This window comes from Strongylocentrotus purpuratus, unplaced genomic scaffold (genome assembly GCF_000002235.5).
Source record: "Strongylocentrotus purpuratus isolate Spur 01 unplaced genomic scaffold, Spur_5.0 spur5_scaffold_6, whole genome shotgun sequence".
NCBI lineage: Eukaryota > Metazoa > Echinodermata > Echinoidea > Camarodonta > Strongylocentrotidae > Strongylocentrotus > Strongylocentrotus purpuratus.
The window spans coordinates 17,960,148-17,971,856 of record NW_022145612.1 but is presented as its reverse complement, the minus strand read 5'-3'; positions in this window follow the sequence as shown (position 1 = coordinate 17,971,856).

Genomic DNA, 11,709 nt, shown 5'->3' with positions numbered 1-11,709 from the left:
CGACCTTACCCCCCCCCCCCCCCAACGGAGCAAAATGTCAAATTTTCAAATTTCGAGACCAAAAAAAAAAAAAAAGTGTCCTCTTACCCCCCCCCCCTCCCCGCTTATTCAGCGGCTGGCTGAGTCGATGCGAAATTTTCGGCCCGATTTAAAAATGTTAAAACCCCCCCTTGAAAAAATCCTGCGTACGCGCCTGGGTGCTAGTCATGAGGGAGCATCTGCTTTCGGAAGGCATGTTGTTACCTTTGTTTACCAGCAATTGCTTGACTTTTGCTAGTTTCATGTACGTGTATATGGTCAATATATTGTGGAATTGGTGTTGTTTGTTGGGAATGAAAACAACATTCACTGAAACATGAAGCTTTAGATTAGATACATGTATGTTTGTGTTTGTCATGTAATCATACATGGAATGCAGTTGAACATTTAAGATACCGTACTGCTGTTTTACTACTGTATAAAACATGAGGATAGTATAAGCAACAAAACCTGCTTAATCGATCACCTGTATAAAAAAAAAAAAATCTCTATATTGACCACAGTATTTATTTCCCTTGAAATTGTTTCTCATTGAAACCTATACTAAAGAAACCTGTTCATAAGGACATTCTGTCTATATACACCACTTTTCTTACCTCCCTTGAGCAGTTTGTATTTATAGGTATCACTGTATTTATATAAAAATTAATCATGCATGATAGAAAGTAATCATATGTAAATTTGCAAGTTATATTTTGACAGAATAGTCAACTTTTTCCATTCTTACAACATATATGAATTATAAATCGCTCTCTACCTCAAATTTGACACTAATTTTCCATTCCCATTTTATACAAAGTTGATGGAGAGATCTTTGGTGGACTTGTGTTTACAACGAGTCCTCAGATATGCATAAGTAGATGGGAAAAGGCTAATTTATGTTTTGACTCGTAAAAGTGAATTTATGGACATGTCTTCCAATTATATAAGAGGTAATATTGCACAGTGTTGGTCAAGGCCATGTAGTAGCTGAATAGTCCTGTTTATAATAATCAACTCATTGTAATCTGGTTTCTTGGTAGATCAATATTAGCTTTCTACTCTCAAATAGGCATGCTATAATTGCCCAGATTGGACAGAATAGTCAGGCATCTATTCGTTATATCTCAATATATGGTATTTTATAATTTAGAAACTCCTCATTTAAAATATTTAGTGAACTGGAAGTTCAGATATTTCATCTGTGATTTATCAGACTTCCCAACTATACAGAATATTTGTTAGTGTTAGATAAATCCTTGTTCATCAGCATTGAACAAATGATTGTGTTTCTTGAACATGCAGGCATGTAGATAGTTCTGAGGAATTTGTCTTTTAAATAACTTTACACCAACACAGTGCATTGTCTTTCCTACATGAAATGTCGAGGTATTGAATTTGAGATGAATTTAATCGTATTAATGATTGAAAAGACTGATAGAATACTGCACAAACTAAGGCAAATTTGAAGACTTTTAAATGTAGTACTATGATGTCTGTCCCTTTAGTATTGTATCAGTCAAAAGTGAAAAGCTGAAATATCCATGTAAGCAGAGGCTTGTATTGGTGTGCAAATAATGTCTGGTATTTTGGTAGCACACATTCAAGAGATTACTATATCTGGATCGGAATTGTATGTATCTACATTAATTAAAGGTCAAATAACATCATTTTCTTCTTCCTCTGCTTTTCATTTAGCGAATTCAGATAGAGTCTTTGTGGCTTCTTTTGCTCAGAGTAGGGTTTATGAAAATAATTATGATGAATTGGCAATAAATACTCTACACAGGTCTCAAGCATACAATGTATTAAAATTACAATTAAAAATGATTTGACAGGTTATATATAGTAATTAGAGATTATCACTGGTTTTGATTTCATCTATATTTGGTTCTATTACTAATCTTGGGTCATGATTATGTTCATAAATTATTCAATATCCACTCTTACAAATAATCATGTTGATACAATAAGGACTATGCAGATTTTGCCTTCTACGTTAGACAACGAATTCCCGCTCTGTAATTTGGTGATATTGTTTTAAAATAGTAGCAGGAGCCATTATAGTCTGTAAAATTAGTTATGAAGTTTATTTGCTTAAAGGGAGTGAGTAAGCGGAGAACTAAATATAATTATATCACATTCATGGGTTATGATTTGAAAAACTAGAAATTCTTATTCAAGAATTTATTATGTATGTGCGTGAAGTAAACGAAAAAAACTCAAGCTTTCATTTATTTTGAGAATATACAATCATTTGTACATAGTAAGTGCAAACGAATGTTGTATATACAGCTTCTTGCATTAGCCTTCTTTGTGTATTTATGTATCAGACAACGTTTAACAAAATACTCTCACATGTAATGATTCTAACAGTGGCCTGTTGTAAAGCCTAATGGTTTGTCATACAGAGGTACTGTAATCACCTGTATCTGTAATTCTATTTAAAAACAGAGTATAGACATATAATTTTCATTTATTATTCAGCTATTATCTCCAACTCTCTTTAGTTCATCGATGCAGATTCATTGAAACCTATTTTGAGTATATATTAAGGTATAGTTTTAGAATCGTTTTTAGTTTTAGGTTAGTTTTTGGTAATAGTTTTAGTTCACTTTAGAATCTTACTTTTCTTGAATAATGTTATCTCTCAATTGAAGTATGTCGTTGTTAGAAAGCTACTGCAATCATTACTTATCATTACCGGAGTGTTGGCTCAGTCAGTAGAGCGTCCGCCTCACAACCGGAAGGTCGTGGGTTCGAACCCCGGCCGCGTCATACCAAAAGACGTTAAAAGATGAGAGTTGTTGCTACCTTGTTTGGCGTTCAACAATAAGGGTTAGAGCAACGTCGATCTGGCGCTGCTCAGTGGCTGCCGGGCTCACGATCAATTGGGCAAAAAGAATTTCCGTTTCGGTTTAATAAAATTTGGAGTGGACTATTAGGCTATTATTATTATTATTATTATTATTATTATTATACGTAACATGTTTTTTTTTTGACATACAATTACATGTATTACTGTCTCAAATGAACTTTTAGTCTACCTTTTCTCCTTATATTGCTTTATATTTCACGTCTTTTAGGAATTGAATTTTGTCAAGATGTTGACAGCTTATAATACTTTTTGCTGTAAACGTAAAATCTGGAGGCATATCAAAATATTTGAAAATCATTGATAACTTAGATGTAATGACAGGTGGAAGTGATATATTTACTTTTACTGGGAATATTTATCATAGGCAAATTTATGTCAATTTTGTGCAACGCATTAAATTTTCTATTAAATTAAATAAATTTAATATTTATAGATTTATATTATCTCTTTATGTAATAATTCTTCATAACTATGTCTGTAAACAGTGGCGGATCCAGGTGGGGTCTGAATCAGACGCCCCTCCCCCCTTGGCGGCCTTCAAAGAGAAAGTGAAAGAGAGCGGAAGCAGAAAATAAGGAAAAAAAAGCAAAAAGAGGCTGAAAAAGAAGAGGGAACAAGACGAGAGAGAGAGAGAGAGAGAGAGAGAGAGAGAGAGGGAGAGAGAGTAACGGGTCGGCGACGTATTTTTTCTTTCTTTTTATCCCTTTCAGGGACCTTTATTTCACATATCTACAACGTTCACAATAACATAAATACATATCAAATTAAAACATTATCTTAGTATATCAGTCAACGCTTTTAACTGTTTTTCATTAACCTTTGCTTTTGTTTTAAATTTAAATGTGACTTCAATTCATATTTCAAATCGGTTAAAAGAGTTCTACCAATTATTATGCGTCCGCCACCGAAGGTGGTGCCGGAGGCATCATGTTTTCGGGTTGTCCGTCCGTACGTCCGTCCGTCCGTACGTCCGTCCCGTTTGACCGTTATCACAATATCTCAAGAACCATTTAAGATTTAAACTTAAGACTCGGGAATAGTATTTATCACCATAGGAAGACGATCTGATTAGATTTTGGAGTACGTAGGTCAAAGGTCACAGGTCACAGAGGTCAACTTATGAAATTCCTTGTATTGAGTTTGTTAGCGCGATATCTCAAGAACCATTTGAGATTTAAACTTCAAACTTAAGGATAGTATGTATCGCCATAGGAAGACGATCTGATTAGATATTGGAGCACGTATGTCAAAGGTCAAGGGTCACAGAGGTCAACTTATGAAATTCCATACATTGAGATTGTTATCATGATATCTCAAGAACCACTGGAGATTTAAACTTCAAACTTAGTGATAGTGTGTATCACTATAGGAAAACAATCTGATTACATTTTGGAGCACGTAGGTCAAAGGTCAAGGGTCATAGAGGTCAACTTATGAAATTCCATACATTGAGATTGTTATCATGATATCTCAAGAACCACTGGAGATGTAAAAACTTCAAACTTAAGGATAGTATGTATCACCATAGGAAGACGATCTGATTAGATTTTGGAGCACGTAGGTCAAAGGTCAAGGGTCACAGAGGTCAACTTATGAAATTCCATACATTGAGATTGTTATCATAATATCTCAAGAACCACTGGAGATTTAAACTTCAAACTTAATGATAGTGTGTATCACCATAGGAAGACAATCTGATTAGATTTTGGAGCACGTAGGTCAAAGGTCAAGGGTCACAGAGGTCAACTTATGAAATTCCATACATTGAGATCGTTATCGCGATATCTCAAGAACCACTGGAGAATTTTCACTTCAAACTTAATGATAGTATGTATCACCATATCATAATATCTCAAGAACCACTGGAGATTTAAACTTCAAACTTAATGATAGTGTGTATCACCATAGGAAGACAATCTGATTAGATTTTGGAGCACGTAGGTCAAAGGTCAAGGGTCACAGAGGTCAACTTATGAAATTCCATACATTGAGATTGTTATCATGATATCTCAAGAACCACTGGAGATTTAAACTCCAAACTTGTTTAATTTTGCTGTTTGTTTTTTAAATGTTTAACGTAGTTCTTATAGATAACATATATAGCAAAATTAATCAAAATATTTACCAAGTAATTTTCTAACTTGCCTATACAATATCCAGTTACTAAAGTCTTTTCATTTATGTTGATATCTGATCCAAACAAATGATATGTCAAACGTGTAACAATGTTCCTGAACACAATTATCTTTTTACACTCTAGGATCATATGCCGTGATGTTTCAATGGTATTACAATCTTCAAATACATAATCATTTTTATTTTTCCATTTGTAAAGGTTATATTTTGACGGTAAAAACATTTGCAAAAGTTTAAAATTAAATTGTTTGATTCTGTTATCTCGTATAGCATTGAACTTAAACATTAATACCAGATTCCAATTAACATCGGAGGGTATAACTAATCGTTGCTGCCAAGCATTGTATACAAAAGACTCTTCTTGTTTTTTCTGCACAAGGAATAAGTAGAACTGTTTAGCCTTCATATTTAAAATGTCAATATCATCACTAGTTGATATTTGTATAAAATTAGTCGCAAAGAACCGAATTTTGCCTTAAAATCAGCCATACCTAAACTCCCTTCAGTAATTTTATTAAACATTCCCTTCTTTTTATTTTCTCTTTCTTAGACCCCAATATAAATGAAAACATCATCTTATTTATTTTTGGAAAAGCAGTCTCCCCTTCTTTTCACCCTTTTCTTTTCTTCTTCCTCTTTTTGTTCATTTTTAGCTCTCCTCGTTCCCTTTCCCTTCCCTCTCTCTTTTTTTGGCGGGGTCGGGAGAGGCAAGGGCCTCCCCACCCCCCCCCCCCGATCCACAACTTGTTGGCGAGAAAATTGCAACTGATATCCCCCCTCTTTTCTTTTCTTCTTCCTTTTTTTCCCCATTTTTTCTTTCCCTAACCTTCCTTCTCTCTTATTTTTTTTATGGGGGGGGGGGGGGAGAGGGGGGAGGCAACAGCCTGGGAGGCAAGGCCCTTTCGTTCCCCCGATTTCCTTCTTTTCCCCAATTTTATTTTCTTCTTCCTCTTCTTTGTTTCCCTTTCTCTCCTCTTTCCCTTTCCCTTCTTTTCCTTTTCTCTCTCGCTCTTTTTTTTTTGCCAGGGGGGGGGGGGGGGAGGGGGCAAGGCCTGCTCGGCCCCCTGGATCCGCGCCTGCATAAATACACATGTATAACATCGGGGGAGGGGTGGTGAATCGGCCACGGCCCTCAACCTTATTTGTAGTTGGCCTAAAAAGGGAAAAGGGTAAAAGAGAGAGCGACGAAAGAGAAGAAGATAAAGGGAGAGAGGAAAAGGAGAGAGAGATAGAAAAGAAGAAAAAAAGAACATAACATATTGCCGATGAGTGTACGATTTGTGATCACTAAGACTTCGGACGAAAGTAAAACATAACTAAAAAAAGAACCCACAGTTCTACGAAGTTGTCTTTAGAGAAAAAGAGAGATGATTTCCAACGAAATAACATAATAGGGGATGTATGAATTACAGTTCATATTACTTGTGACGGCCATCTTGAAGGTTCTAAATTGGTAAACATTCAAGAGCGTTCGAAGGCTCTGGACTCCGGACAGGAGCCCTGGACCACATCCGTAATGATAAATGTGGTTCCCAAAACAACCGTTTGTGTTATAACAAATTGCTTTGGAGAGAGAGAGAGAAAAAAAATTGATTCCAAACGAAATAAACCAATAGGCGCAGTACTTAATTAGAGTTTCTATCGCTCAAGACGGCTATATTGAAGGTTCTGAATTGCTAAAACTCAAGAGCGTCCGGGGTTCCAAACGGTGGACTCCCGGAAGGGTTCTGCCCTTGCAACCGACGGAGGCGGGCGCCTAGTCCTTATACAGATAAAAGTGGTTCCCAAGACAATCCTTTGTTTTATAAAATTGTCCTTAGCATAGGGAGAGTATTGATTGCCAGATTGATTGCCAACGAAATAAACCACTCATGGCAGTACACATTTTAAGGCATATATTACAATTTCTATCGCTCTATAATAATAATAATAATAATAATAATAATAATAGATTTTTGTATAGCGCTCATGTCTGTCAAACTTCACACTCCTGGCGTTCCCGATTATTACCCTGGCTTTATCACGGCTGCCATTACGGCGCTCTAGCATTTCAAGGAATTGATTCATGCCAGGTACCCGTTTACATCACCTGGGTTGAGTGTGGCAAATGTATCATACATGGCTATGTTGAAGGTTCTGAATTGCTAAAACTCGAGAGCTTCCGGGGTCCACCCCCGGCACACCCCGCAGGGGCTCTAAGTCGGGTCCCTGTACACTATCAAAGCCAACCTTTTATTCTGTAATTTTTTTTGTGTGTATGACAGAGTGGGAATTGATTTCCAACGAAATAACACAATGGGGGCGGTAGTGCAAATTTCAAGGGTTAGATTATATGATAATTAATCAAGACGGCTATGTTCTGATTTGCTTAACCTCGCGTCCGCCCCTGCAACCCGACAGGGGCCGAGGCCCCCTGGACCTTAAAGGTAAAGATAGAAGTGGTTCCCAAGAAAACCCTCTTTTTAATGAAATTGTCCTTAGAAAACGCGTGTATATGTGAGAGAGAATTGATTATCAACGAAATAAACCATAAGAGGCAGTGCAAAATTTCAACGGATGGATTATAATTTCCATCGCTCAATACAGCTATCTTATAAGGTTCTGAATTTTTAAACTTTGAGAGCATCTAGCCCCCCCCCCCTGTACTCCTGACAAGGGCTCTGCACCTGCAACACAAAAGGGGCTGATCCTGAGGCATTGAGCACGTAAGTACCCCCCCCCCCCCCCCCCCCCCCCCCCTCCTCGAAAAAACCGCTTTTGGATATCCTATAAGGACAAATCATGAACAAAAGGAAATGATTGTGCCACTCGGCAGAATCAGTCACCAATTCAACCTTCTTAGTTCTTTCCTTTTTGCTTGTCAGAGATTTTTGTATGAAAAGACATCCCAAATCTGATGACCTTTCATTTTATTTTGCCTGCCCCTGGCCGGCGAATCCTGGATCCACCCCGATAAGTACAGTGTACATTGTGAAGCTCGTTTCACACAACGCCTCGCCTTAAAAACATGTCACCTTCACTATCCTTCGCCATCACGTTTTATACTATAATTAGCGTAGCTGATTATATTATCCTTTTGCTCACGGTAACTAATGCAAGGGATGAAGAACGAGGAGTAATATATTAGATTAGTGGTATTAATGGACAAATATATTAGAGTCCGAATTACACTCCTATTCAAGAAGAAGGTGTGTAAAGTGTTTTTTTCGGGGTCATGTTATATATATAATTTATATACATACAGTTAACAGCTAAAATATGAATACGGCGCCATATCAATGCCCTTGTAAATGTCATCTTTTTGTGTTTTTTGTAACTCAAGAATGAAAGATGAACTGGTTGAATAAGGGCCTTTTTTAAGACGTTGAGGTGTGAGCTTTGATATGTCACATTATCAAGAAACGTAACTTGGGACAAATCAATTTTTCACATAATAAAAAACATTAACAAAGTTTGTTTGGGTATGAATAGTTTAGTTGTTAACTGTATATATATATATATATATATAAATATATACGTACCTGTATAATTATATTGAGATGTAATGATGTATTAGAATTTTGAAGCAGTTTGCAACATAGGAACAAGAGCAACTTTTATTTAATGTGGTTTGGACTATACTTCAGAGTTAAAAAAATAGAGTGATATTACATTGGGTTACCAATAACTGAAATATCAAATTTATATACTAGCATTTATATTTTATACTTGCCACACAGAGTATTTTTCCAAGCACCGTCGAAATTTGTATCGCGTGTAAGCCTAATACGCTCTCAAGAAACTTAATTTTGACTCTTTTTTTATATCTTAATTCTTTATTTCGTGTAAAGAATATTGTCACATACTAAGAATCTTGCTCTACGATTGGTCAAAAGTAAATCACGTGATGAAAGATAGTTCGCCCATCATTGATGGGAGAAGAAAGGTTCGTTGCAGTGTGTAGATAGTAGTACTATCTACACAGTGCAACGCACTTTCACTGAAGATAGAAGTACTATCTACACAGCGCTTTTAGTGTTAGTACGCGAACTTTGGTCACGCGCGAAATATATGGTCACACCACCATACTGCATGCACTGTACGTATCGTACACCGTTTGCTAGCTGTTAATTGATGACTTGTTGCTCTAAAATGACGGAAGAAGTGAGATGTTTCCGATGTGGAATATAAAGCAAATAATCACCTTTTGGTTTCAGGCGATGGCAAACTATCATTTCCTCGGCGATCTGAATGTATACGCTATCTTTTCTCAGCTTCGCTTCGGAAAGATTGCTACATCCAGATCGCCTAGGAAGCGATAGTTTGTCCCATCACCTTCACCAACGGTAGTTATTTGATTAATAAATCCATTTAAATTATTGCATGTAGTATGAAAACGATACCTCGCAATCTCGCAACACATGAATAGTTCCTCAGTGTGTAATGTGAGACTAAGTTTAACCATTTGGCGCAGAACGTAATTAATTGTCCTTGATGTGATTCAGAAATTTCAATTCTCTATGCCTCATATCTTTCACTTAATTTTTTGTTTAAACTATTGATGTACATTTAATCTAATACAAAAATACATCCTGAGAAAGTGGAGACCAAGCATGTGGTTGCTAGGTACCTAAGAAGGTGACGAAGAAGAAGAAGGAGTAGGAGGGTATAAGACGAAGAATAGAAGAAGGGGAAGGAGAAAAATATGAAGAAGAGGAAAAAGAAGAAGAAGAAGAAGAAGAGGAGAAGACCCACTCCCTGACTAAAACCAGGTCTCATTTTGTGTATCATTGACCCGATAGGGTGAAATTATTTCTGGTAAGCACTGTTATACTGTTATAGCATAGAAATTGGAACAGATGACTATACGTTTAATATCATAATTAAACTGCATCATCTAACATCTTCCTATCACAATATTCATCCCCACAACCATAGTTTTCACTACCGAAATCTTCTATTTTAGATCTTCCAATGTCAAAGTTGATAAGAAGAATGTAGCTCCTATAGCATCTAATTTATTTTTACATTTCTTTATTTTAGCTAATTTTAAAGTGCCGACTTCAGAGCGCTATCAATTTGTTGTTAGATAAGTAATGAACATGTAATATTATCATAATATTTTACATACTTTTGGTCAGGAATTTTGTCTAAATCTAGAGATAGAATTACGAATACATTGAAATAGTCAACTATGTTTTTTCAAGCATTTTAACTTATAATATTTTTTAATCTAATTGTTTGCCTCAAAATTAAGCTCACCAAGTGAGGTATCATTTTGCAGAGGATTCATGATACCGCGTCCACGTTCATAATGTTGTTCTTTTATACAAATAATATTCATACTTTGTCACTACAAATAGCGACATATTAAAGACACGAAATGGCCGCCTTGTTGTCACGATTAGAAATAGGAAACATTTGGTATTGGTAATCTTCCAACAAATTTTGAAAGAAATAATATATTTTCCAACATAGTGATAATGAACTATTGATAAGAACCCGGCGAAATGGTCACATCATTAAATAAATAGAAGAAATAAGATTTTATTTGAGAAAAAGATGGGGGAAGTAGTACTACCGCCGTACATATTGATTGTATCGAGTTAGTGCTGACCATACGGCAAACAAGAAAAATACAATACATTGATGCGTATCCAAGAAAAATCTTTAAAGAGAAGGTTCAATGATTTAAAAAAAAAACTAGCTTTATTGTCATTATTGCAAAGCGAAACTTTTATTGGACAAGTGTATACAAATTGGTTCATATTGTGACGGCAATAACATCGCTATTTTTCTGGCGAATCAGTCGCATATCCCATATGATATGGAGGTGGTTTTATTTGTATTTTTATAAATCACCCGATATGTAGTTGACATAAAACTTGTTCGATAGCCATCTGTTAGCTTACCTGTTTCTAGTGATACGTTATTTGCCATGTTTGTGATTTTCTGTGAACCGGCACTTTACAGGAAAATATTTTTTCTCTACTGAATGCTGGATTATTAATAAATGATTCTAGCTTGTAACCAACGTCGCTTGGAGCTGGCATACACACAAAACAATAATGAATCAATATCAAACCAATGCGAATCATTAATTCATTGAGGGCCATATGACGTAGGTGCTCTGATGAAAACGACTTCAGCCCGGAATGCCGTCATGCATCTACAGGTAGGAATTGCAATAGTTCTTGTATAATAATAATAATTATATTAAGGTGAAGCTACAAGCCGAACATAGGGGGAAATCTATTTCCACTGAGAGGGCATAATTCCACTTCAACTTTAGTTGACCGGAAATGGCCGCCTTGATCAACAGCTCTTGTAAAAGAATCACCCGATTTGTATAGTGATACTGTTTGAGGCTGACGGCTTTAACGCACGACAAGCTGCAATGATGACAATGAAAAAAAGAACTCCAGAATTTTTTTTAAATCCAAGAGCTGTTATTGTGTTAGGAGAACACTTCGAATCTAAACAGAGAATTATTCGATAACAAATTATGAATAGGCCTTTGGAGAGGCCTTTATTTATATGTGGTAGCATAATGATCGAAGGAATTGTAAAGGAGACAAGCACCCTCCTCCCTCACCCCCTTTAAAGGTAAAGACCAGTATTGGAAACGCCCCAATTTCAAAAAATGAAATGGAAGCTCTCATTACCAATCATGTGAAAGAATATGTTTTGACTAATAC